This window comes from Vicugna pacos, chromosome 15 (genome assembly GCF_048564905.1).
Source record: "Vicugna pacos chromosome 15, VicPac4, whole genome shotgun sequence".
In the NCBI taxonomy this organism is placed as follows: domain Eukaryota; kingdom Metazoa; phylum Chordata; class Mammalia; order Artiodactyla; family Camelidae; genus Vicugna; species Vicugna pacos.
The window spans coordinates 9,873,894-9,893,977 of record NC_133001.1 but is presented as its reverse complement, the minus strand read 5'-3'; the positions used below and the strand labels follow the sequence as shown (position 1 = coordinate 9,893,977).

The 20,084-nt window shown below is 36.9% G+C and overlaps 2 protein-coding genes and 1 non-coding gene across 3 annotated transcripts in view; 2 read left to right on the top strand and 1 right to left on the bottom strand.

The window, feature by feature from the left end:
• The window catches only part of LOC107032862 (uncharacterized), a 66,335-nt gene that overhangs the window by 15,851 nt on the left and 30,400 nt on the right, over nucleotides 1–20,084 (top strand). The window contains exons 4-5 of the mRNA XM_072938385.1: nucleotides 10,658–10,783; nucleotides 14,106–14,205. The gene's annotated coding sequence lies outside the window, so the exon portion shown is untranslated. The remainder of the gene's footprint in view (nucleotides 1–10,657; nucleotides 10,784–14,105; nucleotides 14,206–20,084) is intronic.
• AAK1 (AP2 associated kinase 1) overlaps nucleotides 1–20,084 on the bottom strand; it is a 193,419-nt gene that overhangs the window by 163,616 nt on the left and 9,719 nt on the right. The window contains exon 2 of the mRNA XM_072937596.1: nucleotides 15,576–15,647. The gene's annotated coding sequence lies outside the window, so the exon portion shown is untranslated. The remainder of the gene's footprint in view (nucleotides 1–15,575; nucleotides 15,648–20,084) is intronic.
• On the top strand, nucleotides 15,704–15,777 carry TRNAL-AAG (transfer RNA leucine (anticodon AAG)). The gene has a single exon. It is a non-coding gene; the product is annotated as a tRNA-Leu (tRNA).

Here is a 20,084-nt window from a genome sequence, read left to right as displayed (position 1 = left end):
AAATTAATCAAGAATTCTGTACCCAGCTAAAGCATCCTTCAAGCATAAAGATGAAACAAAGGAAGCTTCAGACCAAAAAAAAAAAAAAAAAGTCTGAAAAAATTTATGCTAATAGACCATCCTTCAAAGAGCTACTAAAAGTTGTATTTCAGGAGAAGAAAACTAAACTCAGAGAAAGAAATAAGATTCAAGAAGCTAATAAAAGAAAAGGAGGATTAGGCAAAGCCTTTGTAGACCAGTGCCAAAGGGGGGAAAAATTGGACTACATTGAAATTGAAAATGTATTCTAAAGACACTCCTTTTCTCCTCCCCATGGAGCATATTATTTAGTCTTTGTCGCTGCATCAGTTCTTTACTGACACAGTAATGTTGACGACAAACCACCTGAAGACTCATTCTTCTCATTCACAAGTCTGTGGTAGCTGAGCCATTGTCTGATCTTGTCTGGACTGGACTCGCTCAGGTGTCTGCAATCAGCTGCTGATCCCGGCTGGGATCTCCCACAGGGTGAGAGTTGGCTAGCTTTTGTCTGGATAGGATAATCTCTGCTTTTCTCCACGTGTCTCTTACATCCCTCCTAGCTGAGACAAGTTCTCAGGCTGAGGAAGAGATGCAGAAGTGGGCAAGCTCAGTTCACAAGACAGCAAGCAGAAATGCACAGGTGCTTTTCAAGCCCCTGCTTGTTGGTGTCTGTTAACATTCCATTGGCCTAGGTGAGTTATCTGGCCGAACCCATAGTCAGAGGCCCAGGGGAGTACAAAGTTACAAGGCAAAGGGAGACAGGAGTCCTTAATTGGTGTCATTAATAGAATACATGTTTGTGTTTATTAGTTTATGTTTATCTGTTTAATAAACTCTATATAGTTCATTTCATATTGTGAATTCAGTCATTCCCCTTCTCAAAATAAAATTTCTACTCTTGTTACTTGTTATTAATAAAATACAAGAAAAAAATCAGAATAGGCAAGCAAAATGAGCATAAAGGATGCTACTAATCCCCACTTATAGAGACAATCACTCTTGCATATTCTCACTCTCTCTCTCTGTATATATGTCTATACATCTGATTATATGCAGATTAATTTTATAGATTAGCTATATAGATAGTTATGTAAATTAGTTATATAGAAAAGTACTTAAAATTATAATACAAAAATGCATTTAGACCAGTTATTCAGTCTCAAGGAAATGTCATGTTTCACAGAGTTATGCGAAACTCACTGGCATATGGAAAATCATTGTCTTCAGGCACAGGCTTCTTATACTCTGTATGACTTTCATCTTTTGAATGAGATGCTCATGCTTCTGCAGCAGGTATAGCTTCTGGTTTTCATGTGGTCAGTGACATTGCCACATGCCCCATGGGATGGTAAATGTTGACATTTTGTGAAAGTAATAAATTCATAATCAGTTTTCTTGAGAAATTAAAATTAAGTATTTAAGTTTTATTAAACATATGCTTTCTTTTTTTTTCCCCTTTGTGCTCATTTTTGTCAAAGGTCTTATTACACAATATAAAAGTGTTACCAAACAATAGCATAAATAAATAATTGAAATTATCACCATACAATGAATGACAAAACCACTGTGACAAGCGTGTCCAGTCTATTTTCAACATACTCTATTGCAGCACTGTTCTGCCTCTATGTCCTGCATGTAGTTCACATAATTTAACCTAGAATTTCCCAGATTTCCCACTGACTGGTGGCCTAGCAGTCCTGGCACTGCTGTGTGGTATGCCGGATAGTCATCAGGGGTACCACATCTAATACTTTTCCCATCACCCCTCAAGGTCACAAAGAGTTCACTGTCTTTGCCTTATTTTATTAGTAAGTGCCCAGCATGTTGTTCTTGAAAGGGAGTTAATAGCTACCTTGCCTCTGAAAAGGGCTGGAAAAATAGAGACACAGATTATTGCTGGTTATATTTCAACTTTAATCATGAGTTACAGTGAAAATTCTGTGTGCTGCATATATATCTCACACACTAGAGATGGCAGGAGCTGAATTACAAAGTGGAGGTTTACCAAACTCATTCCAGCATATTGTAATACAGTTATTAATAATAGTATGTGGTTTAAAAAATGACAATCTACCAAAAGGGATGAAAGTTGGACCACAGTAAAGCTGAAGCATTGTTGCCCTAATTATAAAGCTGTAGTAATTAAGAAGATATGTTGTGGACACATGGATAAACAAATAGACCATTGGTAGAATAGAGTGACAAGAAACTCATCAACAGATATGGAAGCCTGATATATGATAGAACTATAGGGAAAGAGTAAATGATACTGGGAGATTTGGTTATCTATACGGAAAAAAATGTAAGTAGACCTTTACCTTACACCAGTCATAAAAATCAATTCAGAATGGACCTAAAGGTGAAGAGTAAATGTTTAAAATACTTAGAAAAAGATGAGTAGAAGAGCTTTATGACTTTTGGGGTGGGGAAGGATTCCTGAAATGAGCCACACACAAAAATAAACTATTAGGAAACAAAATTGGTAAACTTGATTACATTAAAATTGATGACTTTTGTTCCTAAAAAGGCACTATAAAGAGAGTAAAAAGGCAAGCTACAAAGTCAATCAAAATATCTGCAACTCAAGTAACAAAAGTTTAGGATCCAGAATATGCAAAGAAGTCCTATTCTACCATCAACTTTCAACCAGAAAAAAACAGGACAGAAAAATGCACAAAAAGACATGACAAGACATTTAATAGGACAAAAACTTGAATTGTCAATCAGTACACAGAAAGATTATTGACCTCATTCAAAAAGAGGGACATGCAACACAAAACCATACTAAGATATTTTATCACAGCTAACAGATTGGCACAAAATTAAAATGTCAGAAACCGTCAAGTGTTGATGAAGATGTGGAGCAGCTAGAACTCTCATTCACTGTTATTGAGACTGTACATTGTCCAAGTTTGGAAACGGTTTGATATTTTCTGTTAAAGATGCACAAAAATTACCACTCAGTGATTCAGTTCTTGTGGGTGTTCATCCTAGAGGGACTTTTGCACATGTGTATGAAAGACAAGTGGGAAATTATCTAAAAGCATTGTTTTTAGTAGCAAACAAAAACACCTGGAAGCTTATAGATTGGAGATAAATTATGGCGTGGCATCGAGGTCCAGGGTTCAATCCCCAGTACCAATACTTCCTCTAAAAATAAATAAATAAACCTAATTATCTTTTCCCTCAAAAAAAAAAAAAGATGGTTGAATATAAAACATACTACTGAGTGAAAAAAAACAAATCTCCAAGAAATAAATAACAGTTTAATTTCATTTATGTAAATATATACGTTTTCAAAAACAGCAAATATCAGACAATATTTCTGTGGATACCAACATGTATAGAAATAGCATAAAAGCATGCCTGTAAATGATAACACCACTTTCAGAATAATAGATACCCATGGAGAGCGAGGGAAGGAAATGGATTTGGGAAGAAATTAAACAGTTTCAAGCATGATATTGCTTTATTTCTTTTTTAAAAAATTTGAAACATTTATAGGAACATAGGATGAAGCTGGTGTGTGGTGTATGGTACTTATTGTATTATTTTCTTTTTTTCTATGCAATCAATTGGTATACATAATAAAAAAGTTTTTTCAAAGGCAAAAAAATTGCAAAAGATAAAAGCACTGACCTGTTGGGGGAGGGTATAGCTCAAGTGGTAGAATGCATGCTTGGCATGCATGAGGTCCTGGGTTCAATCCCCAGCACCTCCTCCAAAAATAAATTGAAAAACCTAATTACCTCCCCCCACTAAAACAAAAATGCACAAGCTAAAAAAGCACTGACCTACTTCCTCCTTCGATGGGAGCTGACTTCTGTACATCTGTCTCCTTTGCTCAGCTGGCCCCCCGGCCTAACACCAAACAGACTGTGGGCTGGGAGGCTTCTTTTGGGTCTCCACCTCCCTTCAAACTAAGGTACCCAGGGAGACAGGAGGCTGGATTGAATCTGACCCACCTTAATGTTCCTTGCTCTGTGACATCCCTGAAGGTAGATGATAGGACTTTGGGGCCAGAGGGATGGACAGTGGGTCCCTCACACACTCCCCTAGCTGGCTTTCCACCGTGCTTCTCACACTGTGCCTAGCACAAAGAAAGCATCCAAGATGTGTTTATTGAATCGACCTGAGCTATTGTCCAAACTTCAGTCAGCTGCTGGTAGGACATGAAAATAGCTCCATGGTGAAGTGGTGTTTGCTAACATCTGTCGCGTTCCCTACTTCTGCCAGAACTCTAGCCAACATTTGCAGGAGGCTGACAGCAGGTATTCAGAATTTTTAGGATTTGGGCTTAATTTCAGATAAGCAGAACAATCTGGGCTCTATGCCAATGAGAAACGGATTCTGCTGTCTTTTCCTGCCTTTTTAACGTTTCAAATTCTTATACTATCCACCCATAAAAAACTTTCTTCTTTAGGAAGTCATCTGAGAGACTGGCAAAAGCACCATCTCAGAGTTTTCTATTTTTATCCCATGTGTGATCAATGGGAACCTACTGTGATAGAAATGGAGGATTATGAATTGATAAGGCCAAAGTACTGACATTTGCTTTTGTTCCTGGGCAAGCTAATGAAGGAAAATGTACCTAAGGTATAGAAGTATAATGGACATTTTGTGGGTCAGCCTTTCTACAGATGTACCCAATGATTTCTGTGTCTATTTTCAGAAAGGAAAAGAATACTCTGAACATTCAAATTGGCTGGACTTGGGAAAAGTTTTCATGGAATGATTTTCTAGAAACATTGAGATATAAGATAATACCAGCCCTTTCTTCTCTAAATTATTGATCTGTGAATTTAGTATCTATTTTCTGCTATCCTCTTATAATCAAAACCTATGTGTTCTCCAATGTGATAACACTACTAATAATTTTTTTAAAGTCTCATTGCAAAAATTGCATCACTCTAATAATAAGCCACTTTTATTTTCTATGTTCTTCCTTTCCAGTCTTGCTCCATACCAAGGTATTCTTTTTGCATAGTGGAATCACGGCATATAGATTTATAATCTGCTATTTCGTTTAAGGGTATGATGTGACTTAAAAATAAAATGGCACACGAGTCTCATGACTTTATAATCATGCTGATAATACATTATCACACATGCATTCACATGAAGATGGATAACATTTTGTGTATTTTTAAGTATCTGTATGCACCTTATTGTATGTCACCTCCATTTTTTAAAACTTTGGATTTTTGAAAGTTGGCTCTTTCAAACTAGCAGTGTTCTCAAACAAAAGAAAGAAGGAATTTATCTAGGGCTTAAAACTGAACAAAGTTGAGGTTTCTGTAAGAGTCAGATCATAGAGCTAGAAAGTAGAATAGTGGTTACCTGGATCTGGGAGTAGGGGATGACTGGGGAGTTACTGTATAATGAAAGTTTCATTTGCAGAAGATGAAAAAGTTCTGGAGATGGAGGGTAGTGATGGTTGCATAATAATGTGAGTGTACTTAATGCCACTGACCTTAAAAATTATTAAAATGGTAAATTTTACATTATGTGTATTTTACCACAATAAAAAATACTTTAAAAAAACTAAACAATTAATTCCTATGTAATAACATTTAGTACCTCAAATTTGTTTTGAAATGTGACAATATGTAAATAATAAATGCTTTAATGTTAAAATGCATTGAGTTTCAGAATAGTAGGTTCAGAAACAAGTAAAAAAGGAGTTTTGCCTTAAAAGGAAGTTAAAATTAACAGGTGTGGCTTATAGATTCATGGGAAATGAAGAAGACTTTGAAATTGTGGGAGACCCAGAACTGGTAATAGTAAACTTGTTCAAAGTCTGTCTTTTTCTTTTTTTTTTTTTTTAGGATCATGGGTGCTATTTATTTATTTTAATTGAAGTATAGTCAGTTACAATGTGTCAATTTCTGGTGTACAGCATAATGTCTGAGTCATGCATAAATATACATATATTGATTTTCATATTCTTTTTCATTAAAGGTTATTACAAGATGTTGAGTATAGTTCCCTGTGCTATACAGAAGAAATTTGTTTTTTTAATCTATTTGTATATAGTGGCTAACATTTGCAAATCTCAAACTCCCAAATTTATCCCCTCCCACCCCCTTTTCCCAGTAACCATAAGATTGTTTACTATGTCTGCGAGTCTGTTTCTTTTGTAGTTGAGCTCATTAGCATCCTCTTTTTTCTTTTCTTTCTTTTTTTGGATTCCACATATGAAGGATATCATATGGCATTTTTCTTTCTCTTTTTGGCTTACTTCACTCTTCACTTAGAATGATGATCTCCAGGTACATTCATGTTGCTGCAAATGGCATTATTTTATTCTTTTTATGGCTGAGTAGTATTCCATTGTATAAATATACCACAGCTTCTTTGTCTAGTCATCTGTTGATGGACAGTTAGATGGTTTCCATGTCTTGGCTATTGTAAATAGTGCTTCTAGGAACATTGAGGTGCACGTATCTTTTCAAATTAGACTTCCCTCCAGATATATGCCCAGAAGTGGGATTGCCAGATCACATGGTAAGTCTGTTTTTAGTTTTTTGAGGAATCTCCATAATGTTTTCCATAATAGCTGCACTAAAACTTCATTCCCACCAGCAGTGTAGAAGGATTCCCTGAAGTCTGGGAGGGTTATTCCTCCAGCTTCATTCTTTTTCTCCAGTATTGCTTTGGCAATTCTGGGTCTTTTACGATGCCATATAAATTTTATATGTGTGGGTCCTTGCCCACCAGTTGAGAAAGAATTCTCAGCAGAAGCAGAGGGATAAAGTGAAAGGCTGCTTTATTGCTCCAAAGAGGAAAAGGAAAGAAAGTGCTCGAACTGGGAGCTGTCAGCCTAGAGGGCCAGATGAAAGCTCCAGCTCCCTATCAGACCATGGGGTCTTTTACTGAAAGGCTCAGTCATCACTATCTTCGTTCTGTTGGTGCCAATTACCTTCTATTACAAGCTCTTTCCTCCCATAGATCTCAGCCCTAAAACAACCTTCAGCAGGAAAGAGAACAAAGAGATACTGGGATATGTCCTTGGGATTAATGCTGCAGTTGTGGAACAGAAAACATCTTGTTGTATGGCTATATCCTTGGAATCAAGTTACCAGTTGCGGGACAGAAAACATCCTGTTTTTCAGCAGCCTGGTATTTTCTTCCCCTTGTTGATAACCAGCCAGAGTCAGTAAGCCTGACTAATCACCTCTCAATCAGGTGAGAACTCTTCCTGGTGATAGACTCTCTGGTATCTTCACATGGCAGAAGTGGGCCCTGAGCTCCATGCAGTCTTTCTCTTTTAGTAAACTTTCTCTTTTTTAAATTTAATTTTTAAAAATTATCCTGTCCAACTATTTTATTTTTTAAATTTTTATTTATTTTTTATTTATTCATCTTTGTGGGGGTAATTATGTTATTCATTTTCAGGGCGGAAGGCATTAGGCTATTCAGTTTTTTAATGGAGGTATTGGGGATTGAACCCAGGACCTCAGGCATGCTAGGCATGCATTCTACTACTGAGCTCTACCCTTGCCCCCATGCAGTGTCTTTTATAAGGGCACTAATCCCATTCATGAGGCATCGACCATTATGACCTAATCACTTCCCAGAGTCCTCACTTCCAAATACCATCACACTGGAAGTCAGGATTTCAACCTATGAATTTTGGGAGGACACAAACAATCAATCTGGGGCAAAGTCTCACACTTAGTAAATGACAGAGACGTGAAAACCCCGGCAATTTTTACTAAACAAAAAAATGATTAAGATTTTTGTTGAAATTACTGTACATAAAATTTTGTGTCTTCTTTTTTCACTTAACATTATATCATATGTTCATATGTCTTTACCTAGTTATTAAAATTCTTCATAAATATATTTTAAATATTTTCAGGGTATTCTGACTTATGGCTGCATCATAGTTTGCTTAATCATTCTTTTCTTATTGGATGCTTAGACCATTTCCAATTTTTGTTATCAGTAATGTGGTGATCTTTGAATATAAAGATTTTGTCTGCATTTCAAATTATTATGTAAGAGAGAGTTCTAGAAGTAGAATTACTACATAAAGATTGTAAATATTTTTAAGATTCTTGGTTTGTGTTGCTAAATTGCTTTCAAAAAGGTATTACAAATTTATATTTACAACAGAAATCTGTTACCACCACTGAGTAAGAATAAAATCTAATAGTCATTAAGCTCTTAGTTTTTTACCAAATACTGAACTAATTACTTAATATGTATTAGCTCAACATAAAAAATTTTCATATTACCGGTGAAAAAATATTGTCTATATGTTTTAATTTCATTTGTTTAATTACTAGTGATATTGAACTCTATTTTATTTTAAGCCATTTTAAACTATTATTCATAAATTATTGGTTACGTATTTTTCTGTTGTGCGTTATTGTCCTTATTGGTTTATATGAGCTCTTTATATATTAGTATATTAACCATTTGTCATATTTTCTATAGCTGTTTTACAGTTGTTTCTTATTTTTTAATTTTCTTTACGGATTTTACATCTCTATGTTGTTAAATCTATTGAGTTTCACTTTGTAATTCATTCTTGCTTTTTAAAACACTTAGTTGTATTAACAGCTCAATAATAAGAAAGATACGCCTTACATGTCTATACTACTGAGCGCGTTTACTATATTTCAAGCTTTTGCAAGAGGAAAAACCAAACCAAATTCTTGTGCGAATATGTTACTTAACTTTACATTCTTTACATAACTGTTATTTTGAAGCTTAAAAAAGTTCTTTCTCAACAACCTATATTTCCATCCATATGGAACTGACTGACTATATGGAAAAAAACAAAATAAAATGAAAAACTATGAAGTCCTTAAAAATCACACCATATACCTATATTTGATGACACGTAGAGATGTTAGTGGCATTACTGGGGAGGGAAGAAGAACATAATGCATCAAATAAAAAGCACGCCACTCATGTAAAATTAAACATATATTTGCATAGAAAAGTGTCTGGAGAGATTTTTCCCAAAATTCTGTCGATGTTTATCTCTAGCTCATGAGGACTTCCGGGAATTTTTATTATTTTCTTTGTGTTTTTCCGATTTGTTTCAGTATTTTGCAATGAGCAAAATCACTTTTACCAAAATGACCGGCTTATTTTTAAAAGCATGAATAAAACTTTTCTCATGTACAAAGGAACAATAATATTTGCCTGTGTTTTTTTCTAATCTTTAATTAAATGTTCACACCCATGAATCACATTTCCTTAGCATTTGAGCAATTTCCAGAAAGGTATATATATTTCTACATATGCATTGAACATATACATTTATCAATAAATATATTTTCCAAGAAACTTGAGACTTCTAAATACTGGATAAAAATTCCTAGCGAAAAGAACTCTTAGGTGAGCTTTTCTCCTAATCTGCAGACCTTCCTACTGCATAACTTTCTGGGTGATGTCATACAAGCCTCTTCCTGCATCTGGGACTGTTTCCAGTGGCTACATGTGGGAGCTTCCCGTTTTTGTTCTAAGTGAGTGATGTTTACTGGAAATGGAGGTCCACTAACAAGATCTCATTTCAGATAGCTTTGTGGGGACAGGAAAGAATGATTGTGAGATGGATTTGGCCAAAAACTTTTACTTTCTCCCTTGTCTTTATCTTGTTTTGATAGGTTGACTAAGTTTTGTTTTGAAATTACCTCTTGTGAAAACCTAAGAGGAACGATATGAGCTATCTTCCTCCTCCTCTCCTTACCGAGACTCCTAACTCAGACCGTTCTTCCGTGTCTCTCCATACATCCTCGCACTCTCATATCAGCTACAAAGAGTAGGTGGAGCCAACCAAGAACCCGTAGACAGGATAGCTGGGTATTTTACTGCTCTGTGCTCTTAGATCTGGAAGGGACTTACAACAATATTTAGATGTGAACAAAAGAGGCAAAGGGATTTTTTCAAGATTGTACAAGTGATTACTAGCAGAACAAAGTGGAGAACCTAGGGTTCATATCTCTTTGTTTAAGGCCTTGGTTAAAATCCATAAACATTGTTAACATTCTTCGCAATTGTGTATAAGGGCAACTAAAATGGTTTCAGATAAAAGAATGCCATATAACAAAAGTTGAATATATTGAGGGTTTTTTTAAATATTAAAGATCAACTACGTAAAATTAAAGGAAAAAAAGTACCTAAATATACTGAATTCTTCCATAGTTGCAGGTCCCCTTGATTGTAATTTTGTAGCATCAGAACTATCTACAGATTTTTGTTTAAAAAAATTCAAGATGAAAAATTCTCAAGACCAAATTAATTGAATATTTAAAGACTAATATATACCACGTTGCACTTAAGGAGGTAGGGAGTTTGCCGCAGATTCAAAGAAGGGTGTGATGTTGCAACTTCGAAAGGTCAGGAATCTCTCATCAAGCATCTATCCTACCATCAAATTGCCATTCCCAGTTCTGGAATGGCGTTGGGACACAGTCATAAGCAGCAGAATAGTAAAGCTCCCAACAAGATCAAGTTATTCTAAAACTACAAGGTTATTTTATGGCTGACATTTTAGTAAAGTTTGATGAGTAACATCAAGTAAAGGATAAGATATGCAGCTCGAGACCACCATCACTGGAGAATGTAGAGAAAACAGAACTTTTCCATTTTCTTTTGTTTCTGACTCTCATGGCAGGGACATTTCTTCTCCACGTTGAATGAGTAAGGTGAAGAAGAATAGAAAACTGGTATGAACGTTGGTAAAGGAATATGGAAGCCCAAGATGGATGATGGAATATGAGAAGGCCCGGAGCTGCTCCAAGTGAGTTCAGACCCCCAGCTTAGAGGAATAACATCTTAGGGTCCAGAGAAAAACTTATTATGGGATCACCAAACAATTGATTTGGGGGAAGATCACTAAGAATGGGAGAGAGAGCAGGAGACTGGCAACAATGGGTTACCCCAATTTTCAGAAAGAGAAAGAAGGCAGAACCAGAAAAATTATAGACAGTTGTCTGTAACTTCAGTCTCAGGCAGAACTCTAGAATGGGTTACTAGAGGAACAGTTTCAGGTCCTAAGTGAAGAAGTAATGATTGACTCAGGATGAGTTCACTAAGAACAAGCCAATGCTGATTATCTCCTTCCCTCTTTGACAGGGTTACCCCCACCCCACCCCAGAAGCTCTGGGAAAGCTTCATCATTGGTTAGACATTTAATGAGGTTCTTCATGATGTTCTTTTGGACAAGATGGGGGAATATGAACTGAACTCTGGCATGCTTGATGAATTAGTGACCAGCTGATTCTGTGCACAAGGTGCTGACTAACACACTGATATCAAAGTCTCAGGAAGCCTATAATGATGAGTCGTAGGGTTGTGTCCCTCATCGTCCCCTCATAAATGCTTTCAGAATAAATATACAGAAAGTGTGCTCATTAAATTTATGGGTAACCCGAAGGTAATTTGGAGGTCTAATGAATACTTGGAAAGCAGAATCACAATCAGTGAGTTGAATCTAAAAAGATGCAATTTAAAAGTTATTAATGTGGGATCTAAGGAAACTAACTGTACCATTAAAACTGGGTTATACTTGCTTTAGCAGAAGCTGAGAGCCTTAGCTCAATTTGAGTCAGAAGTGTAATGTGGTTGGCCAAAAAAACCAAGATTTTAGGCTGTATCTAATGGTATGGTGGTAAAATGTTTAACAGCTGGCTCTCTGGAGGAAAAAGATACCTTGATTTATAACACTTGCCAATTTCTGTAGTGTAAATATTCCCTCCATGGCCAATTTCCAGCTACCACCATGATGTCAGTGAACACAGCTTGGAAAAGATTTGCACAATTTCCGCCACACACACGCGGTCAATGTAAATAACCTCAAGAGAAGAGATAATAGTAATATGTAGCAACATAATTAGGAAGTGATGAGTTTTAAGCATTTATTACCTTTGTATTTTATATAATACATGTAATAGTAAGTTTATGTAATTTAACTTTTAATTATGGCTGTATTTAACAATTGGCTCACAGAATTCTTGAAAATTTTTCAACATTCAGCTCTTGGAACTTTGTGCATCCAGGTTCCAACCCATGATAACAAAAATGTGGCAACTGGAACAAGGGAGGCAGAAGCCCTGTTGTTCCCTGCAATTGTCAGGCCACACCCAGATCGCTTCATTCCAGAGCTTGTAACTTGCAAGTCAAACTGTTCTCAGATCAGGACAGAGCAGCCAAGATGACAGGGAACCAGTGGGTGTGGAACAGTGGACAGAATTAGGGCTGGAGTTGGAAAGACTTGTCTGTGGGGTTTGGGCCAGAGGGACAGATAAAGGCTGGTTTTCAAACATTTGAGGGACTATGGTGTGAGTAAGGGCTAGACCTGTAATCTATGGGTAGAAGAAAGATACAGGAAGATAGATTTCTGCTCAGGATGAGAAAGAACTTTCAAAGCTGTTGTAAGTGGAACAAGCTGGTGGGTAATCCTGCAGAATGTGGGCAACAACATTGAGGGACAGCAAAGAGGTGGTTCAAGCCTCAGAAAGAAATAGGGGCTCCTCCAAGTCTATGATTTCCTGCATTTTGTTCCATTGTAGGTACATGCAAAGAGGCAACCTCTACTCCTGGCTTGGCTTAGCTCTTCTTAGAAGGGTAATTCAGTGCACTTTTAAAAAACTTGTTTTTGTTAAGGAAAATTTCAAAAATTAAAAAGTAGAAAGAATAAGATAATGAATACATCACCAAGTTTCTATAATTATGAATTTGTATCTAATCTTATATCCTCTATACCCCAACCCTGGATTGTTGTGAAACAAATTAATGGCTTCATATCATTGCATCTATAAAGACTTCAGCATGTATCTCTAAAATATAAGGACTCTCTGAACATTTACCCACCATACTTTCTTCACACTAAAAAAATTAATATTGATTCCCTAACATCATCTATTATCCAGTCAGTGTTTAAATGTTCCCAGTTGTCTCATCAATTTTTTTATTTGAATTTGCTCAAATCAGGATCTATCTAAGGTCCACACATTGCAATTGACTGATGTATTTCTTAAGTTTCTTTTAATCTACGGGTTTACCTTTCATTATTTTTCCCCCTGGCAACTTACTCGCTGAGTCATCCGTCTTGTAGAATTTCCCAGTTTGGATTTTTCTGACTGTGTGATTATGGTGTGTTTAGCCTGTTCCTCTGTCCCCTGTATTTCCTGTGATCAGATCCATGTTTGATTTTGGGGGGCAGGAATACTTCATGGGTGGTATTGTGTATTTCTCATTAGGAAGCAAATAATGTCTGGCTCTCTTTTTACTGTGTCAGCAGCCATTGATTAAGTATCTAGGTCCATGAATTCATTAGAAGTTGCAAATGGAGATAGTCCATCATTCTTTCCCCATTTATTAGCTGAAATACTTCCATAAAGAGAAAAATTCTCTCATCAACTGTTGGTACCCTGAAGTACAGATTATATAGGAAATGTAAGATAAATGCTTGATTATTCACTAATTTTCAAAATAATGAATTGGTTCCCTAGCATCTGCCAAAGTTGACTAGTGAGGTGTTTGATTTTTTTCAAGTATCATTATGAACTGATGGTTTTTTAAATGTATTTCTATTATTATTATTATTATTGTTGTTGTTGTTGTTGTTGTTGTTATTATTATTATTATTATTATTATTATTATTATTATTCACTTGTGCCATCTTTGGCCAGTAGAAGTTTATTCAGGTTGGCTCCCAAGTCTTTTTAATGTGATCCTAGTAATTTTCTTGATTTCTAGTATAAGAAACTTCCTTATATCCTGGTCTCAGCTCATGTATTTTCTGCCTCGGATCTGGAATCAGCCATTACTCCAAAGATCCTGATTCCTTTTCATGGGCATTGAAATTCACAGACAATATTCTAAGCTCTAGGGGTGTCAGGCTACTGAGTAGATCATAGTTTCTAGGCCATTTCAGCAGGAGGAGTTAGGAATTACTCTTCTTTAAGAGAAAATATGTCGAGTTCATATGACGTTTTCAAACAAGACTACAGGATGCTTCTTAACTACACCAATATTACATTGATATTTTCCTTCTCTCTTATCAAAAATCCCACTCCTCAAAGACATTGACACAATTTTTTATTTGCTTTATTTTACAGTAAACATGCAACTGTCTTAGAGTAACTGTTCCAACACTACCACCTATAGTATGACTTCTGAAATCCATTGAAGATTGTTCTGTATATTTTTGTTGTTAAGGTATAGTATTATAATGAAAATCAAACTAATGTCACTTAAAATAGTTCCTTTCTGTGCGGCTGTTCTTCCAACTACATTTTAGTTCATTTGTTTGATTTTGATTTTTAGTTTTTTAAAAAAAGTTTTATGAAATTATGTAAAATGTTTACAAGCTTCTGAAGTCAAATCCTCAAACCAGGCACAGAGGAGTGTAACTTCTTTCTCTCGTCTCCTCCACCTTGATTCCTCTCCCCAGCAGAGATAATCCTTTTTTGTTTTTAATTTTTTTTTGGGGGGGGGGCTAGTAGTTAGATTTATTTATTTGTTTGTTTGTTTGTTTTTAATGCCAGTACTAGGGATTGAACCCAAGACCTCATGCGTGCTTGGCACACACTATACCACTGAGCTACACCCTCTGTCCAGAGATAACCTGTTTTTTTAAAAAAAATAGTTTTATGCTTTATTCTTTCATTTGAAAAAAGAAAAGTAAATATTTTTGTGTATTGAGGTCTCTCTTCTTGGATAAAATGGTATCATCATATAGACACTTTTTTTCCTCCCTTGCTTTGTTTTCACTAACCCAGTAATGGCAGGGTTGCACCATATGGTCCCCATTGGTTTTTACAGCTGTTTAGTACTCTGTTGTATGTATTGAACACACTGTTACTTGGATGTTAGGCACATCTAATCAAAATAAAAATTTAAAGCATTATAACATTTAGGACGGTCAGCAGAGATAAAATTTAGGCACCTCTGAAAATCTGCCCTCAGTTCCTCTCTCTCCCCATTTAGTGCCTCGCTCTGTTTCTCCAGTTCCTGTACCCTTATCCTTGGGGTACCCTCTCTAGCCTGTGCCAATGTCCTATATTTTTCAAACAAGTTTCTCAGGTATCTAAATTAGCCCTTTTTTTGTCCGTCCCCTTAAAACTCTTTTCTTTTTTTTTGAGGTGACAATGCATGCTGAGGAGTTCATTTAAAAATAACTCCTGCAAAAGCTTTATCCACTTAATGAGTCACCTCTTCTGGGTAACATGAGGCCCTGACTTCAAATGCACGTATATCAGGGCATCACTGGTTGCTTTACTAAGCACCAGGTTTTAGTTGATAGTGGTTTAGTATTGTTTATAAATCAAACAAAGCAACTCGAAATCAAAATGTATCCTGGGGCCTCATTGGGAAAAAACACCCTGAAATAACTAGGAAATAACAATAATTGTAAGGCATACATACGCTGGGGATGAGGTGGTAGCAGCAGTTTTTCTAATAGATTTTTTTCTGATCGCATTATTGTGATGTGTTTTGTATTTTGATATCCCTTTTAATATTCCTTGTGTAGTTAACCAAAATATAAATTTTACAAATACTCTATCTGGGAGAACCACCACTTGTACCTTCATCTTCCTGGTATGGTCTTTGCACTGCAAGACAGGTGACCCACCACAGGATAAAGATGGGAGTTTCCTCTGGAGACAGAAGAGGAAAAGGAATGGGATTCAAACTTATAAACTCAAAATTTGGGGGAGGGTATAGCTCAAGTGATAGAGTACATGCTTAAGATGCATGAGGTCCTGGGTTCAATCCCCAGTACCTCTACTTAAAAAAAAACTAATAAATAAACAGACCTAATGACCTCCTCCTTCCTGCCAAAAATAAAATAATATTATAAGCACAAAGTTCAAATATAAGAAGTCTCAGTAATTTCACACACACACACAAACACACACACACACATTCTCAAGCTATTTTGTCAGAACGAGCCGTAGAACCCTAGAAGCTGCCACTGAAACCCTAGAAAGTGCTGTGGAGCACAGTCTGAAAGGGCCTGGGACTGAGAGTCTGGAGTGACCCTCCTGAGCCATCCACGTGTCACATGGGAAGGACAGAAGTCTGCAGAATGGGGACCGCCAGCAGGACCAGAGCTGTCTGGCCACGGTAGCTGGGCTTCCTGGCACATGTAGACTTTGAAGGGATTAGTCACTATCCAGTAATTTATCTTTCTTCAGAAAAGCTCAGAATACTACCTGAATTCTGAAAAGCTCAGAATAGTCCACCGTCAGCAGGTTTGACGTATCAAACGTTGAAATTAAAAATACAAATTTGGGCAGGATTATTTACGTCATGCACTTTAAGACAAATCTAGAAAGTCAAAGAATCTAGAGCTGGATTCTCTGAAAATTCTAGTGCGTTAGGCATTTATGTGTGCTGTACACTAGCTTGGGGGTCCTTTTCCCCATATTTTCTCATGCTAACAAACTTCTGCTCGCTCTTTAAGACCCACCTCAGCGGTACTCCCTCGCTAAGCTCCCACAGCACTAGGTATATATCTCTTGTCACAAGATCATGTTGTAGTATCATTATTTGTGTCTTGCTTGTTTCCTACCGGACAGTGAGTTCTTTTGGAGAAGTCTGTTTTGCATAACTCAGTGCCTGGCATAAAAGACTCAGTATTTATTAAGTGATCTTAGAGACTAACTACCCCACCCCTCTAAGTATAAGGAACCGAGACCCAAAGAGTTTCTTTAAATTCAGTAATGCACCAAGTATGTGCTGAGAATCTACTATGTACCTAGTTCTATGTAAGGCTAAATGCCTTTAGTATATTTTAAGTGTGATTCTGTCTAATTTCCATTTGTTCAGAGATCAAAAGATAGATACCAGTACCTTATGAATTCTCAAAGAATGATCACATTATGCTAAGAATTAAATTGTGTATATTAATTTCATTGTATTCTAAGTGAGCATCACCCAAGTATACTATCTGTAGAATGCTAACTTAATTGTGTGTGTGTGTGTGTGTGTGTGTGTGTGTGTGTTTGCAGAAAGGAGGTGAAAATGTTGAATGCCCAACTGAATTTGCTAAACATTGAGTTAAATTAAGTTAAATAGTTTCTTCCCTGAACTTTCAACATACTCAATGGTGATCAGTTAAATGTCTGGGAAAAGCGTCTAATATGCAGTGTTTCCCAATTTCATGTGATGTGACCCCCCCCTTTTTTGTTGCATTTATTAACATACGCCAGAAATGGTGTTTATTTTTATTTTTATTTTTTATTGAAGTGAAGTTAATTTACAATGTTAGTTTCAGATGTACAGCAAAGTGATTCAGTTACACATATACATACAGATACACTTATACATTTTTTCAGATTCTTTTCCATTATAGCTTATTACAAGAAATTGTATATAGTTCCCTGTGCTACATAGTAGGTCCTTGTTGTTTACCTATTGTATATATAGTACTGTGTATATGTTAATCCCAAACTCTTAATTTATCCCTCTCCCCACTTCCCCTTTGGTAACCATAGTTTATTTTCTATGTGAGTCTATTTCTGGTTTGTAAATAAAATTTATATATTTTTTTAGATTCCACATATAAGTAATATTATATGATATGCATTTTTCTCTGACTTACTCATTTAATAGGATAATCTCTAGGTCCATCCATGTTGCTGCAAATGGCATTATTTCTTTTTAATGGCTGAGTAGTAGTCCATTGTATATATACACCACAACTTCTTTATCTAGTCATCTGTCGATGGACATTTAGGTTGCTTCCATGTCTTGGCTATTGTGAATAGTGCTGCTATGAACACTGGGGTGCATGTATCTTTTCAAGTTATAATCTTCTCCAGATATTTGCCCAGGAGTGGGATTGCTGGATCATATGGTAACTCTATTTTTAGTTTGTTAAGGAACCTTCATACTGCCCTCCATAGCGGCTGCACCAAATTACATTCCCACCAACAGCATAGGACAGAAATGATGTTCTCAAGAACACACAGAGAATTGGTAAATGCAGTGCTTCTTTGAAGAGTGCTCATCCACAATTAGTGAGGACTTCAGAGGAAAACAGGAGCTTGTGCCAGAGGGTAGATGGTGAAGCTCCAGAGAAGTTGTTTACCAGTCATTATTCTGGGTAAAGTTCAACTTTGCTCTAAGATAAATCAATGTACACATTAAATTTCAAGAACATATTTAATGCAGAAATCCAGGCACAACCAAACTGTTCCCATATATAGCTCTCACATCACAAGCAACATCCTTTCTTCTCATGCCAAGAATAAAGACAGATTCACAGCTGCACAGCAGAAATGTATCACCTCTGACTTTGTCCTGGAGCTAAAGACCAGTGTTTAATTGGTGCTGAGGCAGCACTCAGCACCCACGCTGAGTTCGCTCAAAATGAAAAACAAACTCAGGAGGAAAATCCGGGCAAGCAGTGTCATTTGCTATTTTTGGAGATGGGGGAGAAAAAACAAAGTTGTGGGAAGCGTTGTCGCAAACAACACAGACCAGCGGACCACGAGTGTGCAATAAAACTACACCCGTGTGCTCTTCTCGGTGATTGGATGGAAGCAACCTAGTGAAGGAGAGACCATGCCGGGAGAGCTGGTATCTGCTTCCTAGGGGCAGCTGGCCTCCCAAACAATGGAGTGAAAGCATGAGGCACCTGACCCTGTAAGGTTCATCTCCAACGAAAGAGCAATTTTACCTCTGAGATCATTCTAATTGTCCATTTGGGGGAAATAATGACTACATGGGGAGTCTCTTCACACTTAATTTTTTTGAGCTGAAGAACTGCCCTTCGAGCCCTCTCCTCCTCCGCAGCCTCGTCCCATCTGCCCCTCCCCATCATTTCTCCACGGAGAGCTCAGGGTCCCTGAGGAGGACAGGCCTGAGTGGGACCAGCCATGAGGGGCAGGTAGTGGGGAACTGTGACAGCAGAGAAGGACCACGGGAGGGCCTGGGCGTTGGGAGTGTCATCTCTAGAGAGGATGGAGCCTGGGGACAAACTGAGTTGTAGGCACTGACCGAGTCGGGCAGGGTGGGACTGGGAGGTGGACAAGAGTGAAGTGTTACTGCCTTCCTCATCCAGGTGGAGGAACTGAAGCTTGGGGAGTGGGGCCAAGAGAAGAAGTGGTGTTGCTAGGAGTCAGGTTGAGTCCTTGTCCCTCTAAGACTCACATCCCTTTTGCTGTATCAAGCTTTGTCCCTGCTTCTCAAGACTGATACAAACTACAAGTGCTCTACAAAGGATTTGTTTTGAGTTGTGATTTCAGTTAAGAGGGAAGAAGAGGTAGAAACCCAGATTTATTTTTCTGATTTGAAATATTGAGTGAAGGAGTCAGCATCCTTCAGAAGGAAAAAAGAAGATAAGGACAGAAAACGGGGGGAAAAGCTGAACAACAAAGACTGGAAAAAATACTATGCTAATCCTTTTTTTTTTAAATTGAAGTATAGCTGATTTACAATGTTGTGTTAGTTTCTGCTATACACCATAGTGATTCAGTTATACATATATATCTTTTTCCTTTTTAATTTTAATTTTTTATTGAAGTATAGTTAGTTGCAATGCATCAATCTCTGGTGTACAGCATAATGTCCCAGTCATTCATATATGTACATATATTTGTTTTCATATTCTTTTTCATTAAAGGTTATTACAAGATATTGAATATACTGCCATTTGTGCTACAGAAGAAATTTGGTTTTTATCTATTCAAATTTTGCTTTTATTGTGTGTGTGTGTTTTTAATGGGTTTTTTTGTTTGTTTGTTTGTTTTATTCGGGGGGAGGGTAATTAGGTTTATTTATTTGTTCATTTTTAATGGAGGTACTGGGGATTGAACCCAGGACCTTGTGCATGCTAGACAGGCACTCTACCACTGAGCTACACCCTCCCCTCCTTGTATATATCTTTTTCATATTTTTTTCATTATAGGTTATTGCATGATAATGAATGTAGCTCCCTGTGCTACATAGTGGGACATAGTCTTCTGAAACCGTCAAACCTCTTCCTGTTTACCAGTTTAATAGGTGGGAAATGGCATCCCATTGGCAGTTTCCCTTGTGTGAATGAGTAAGGCTGATCATCTTCTCACACGTTTATTGGCTACTTT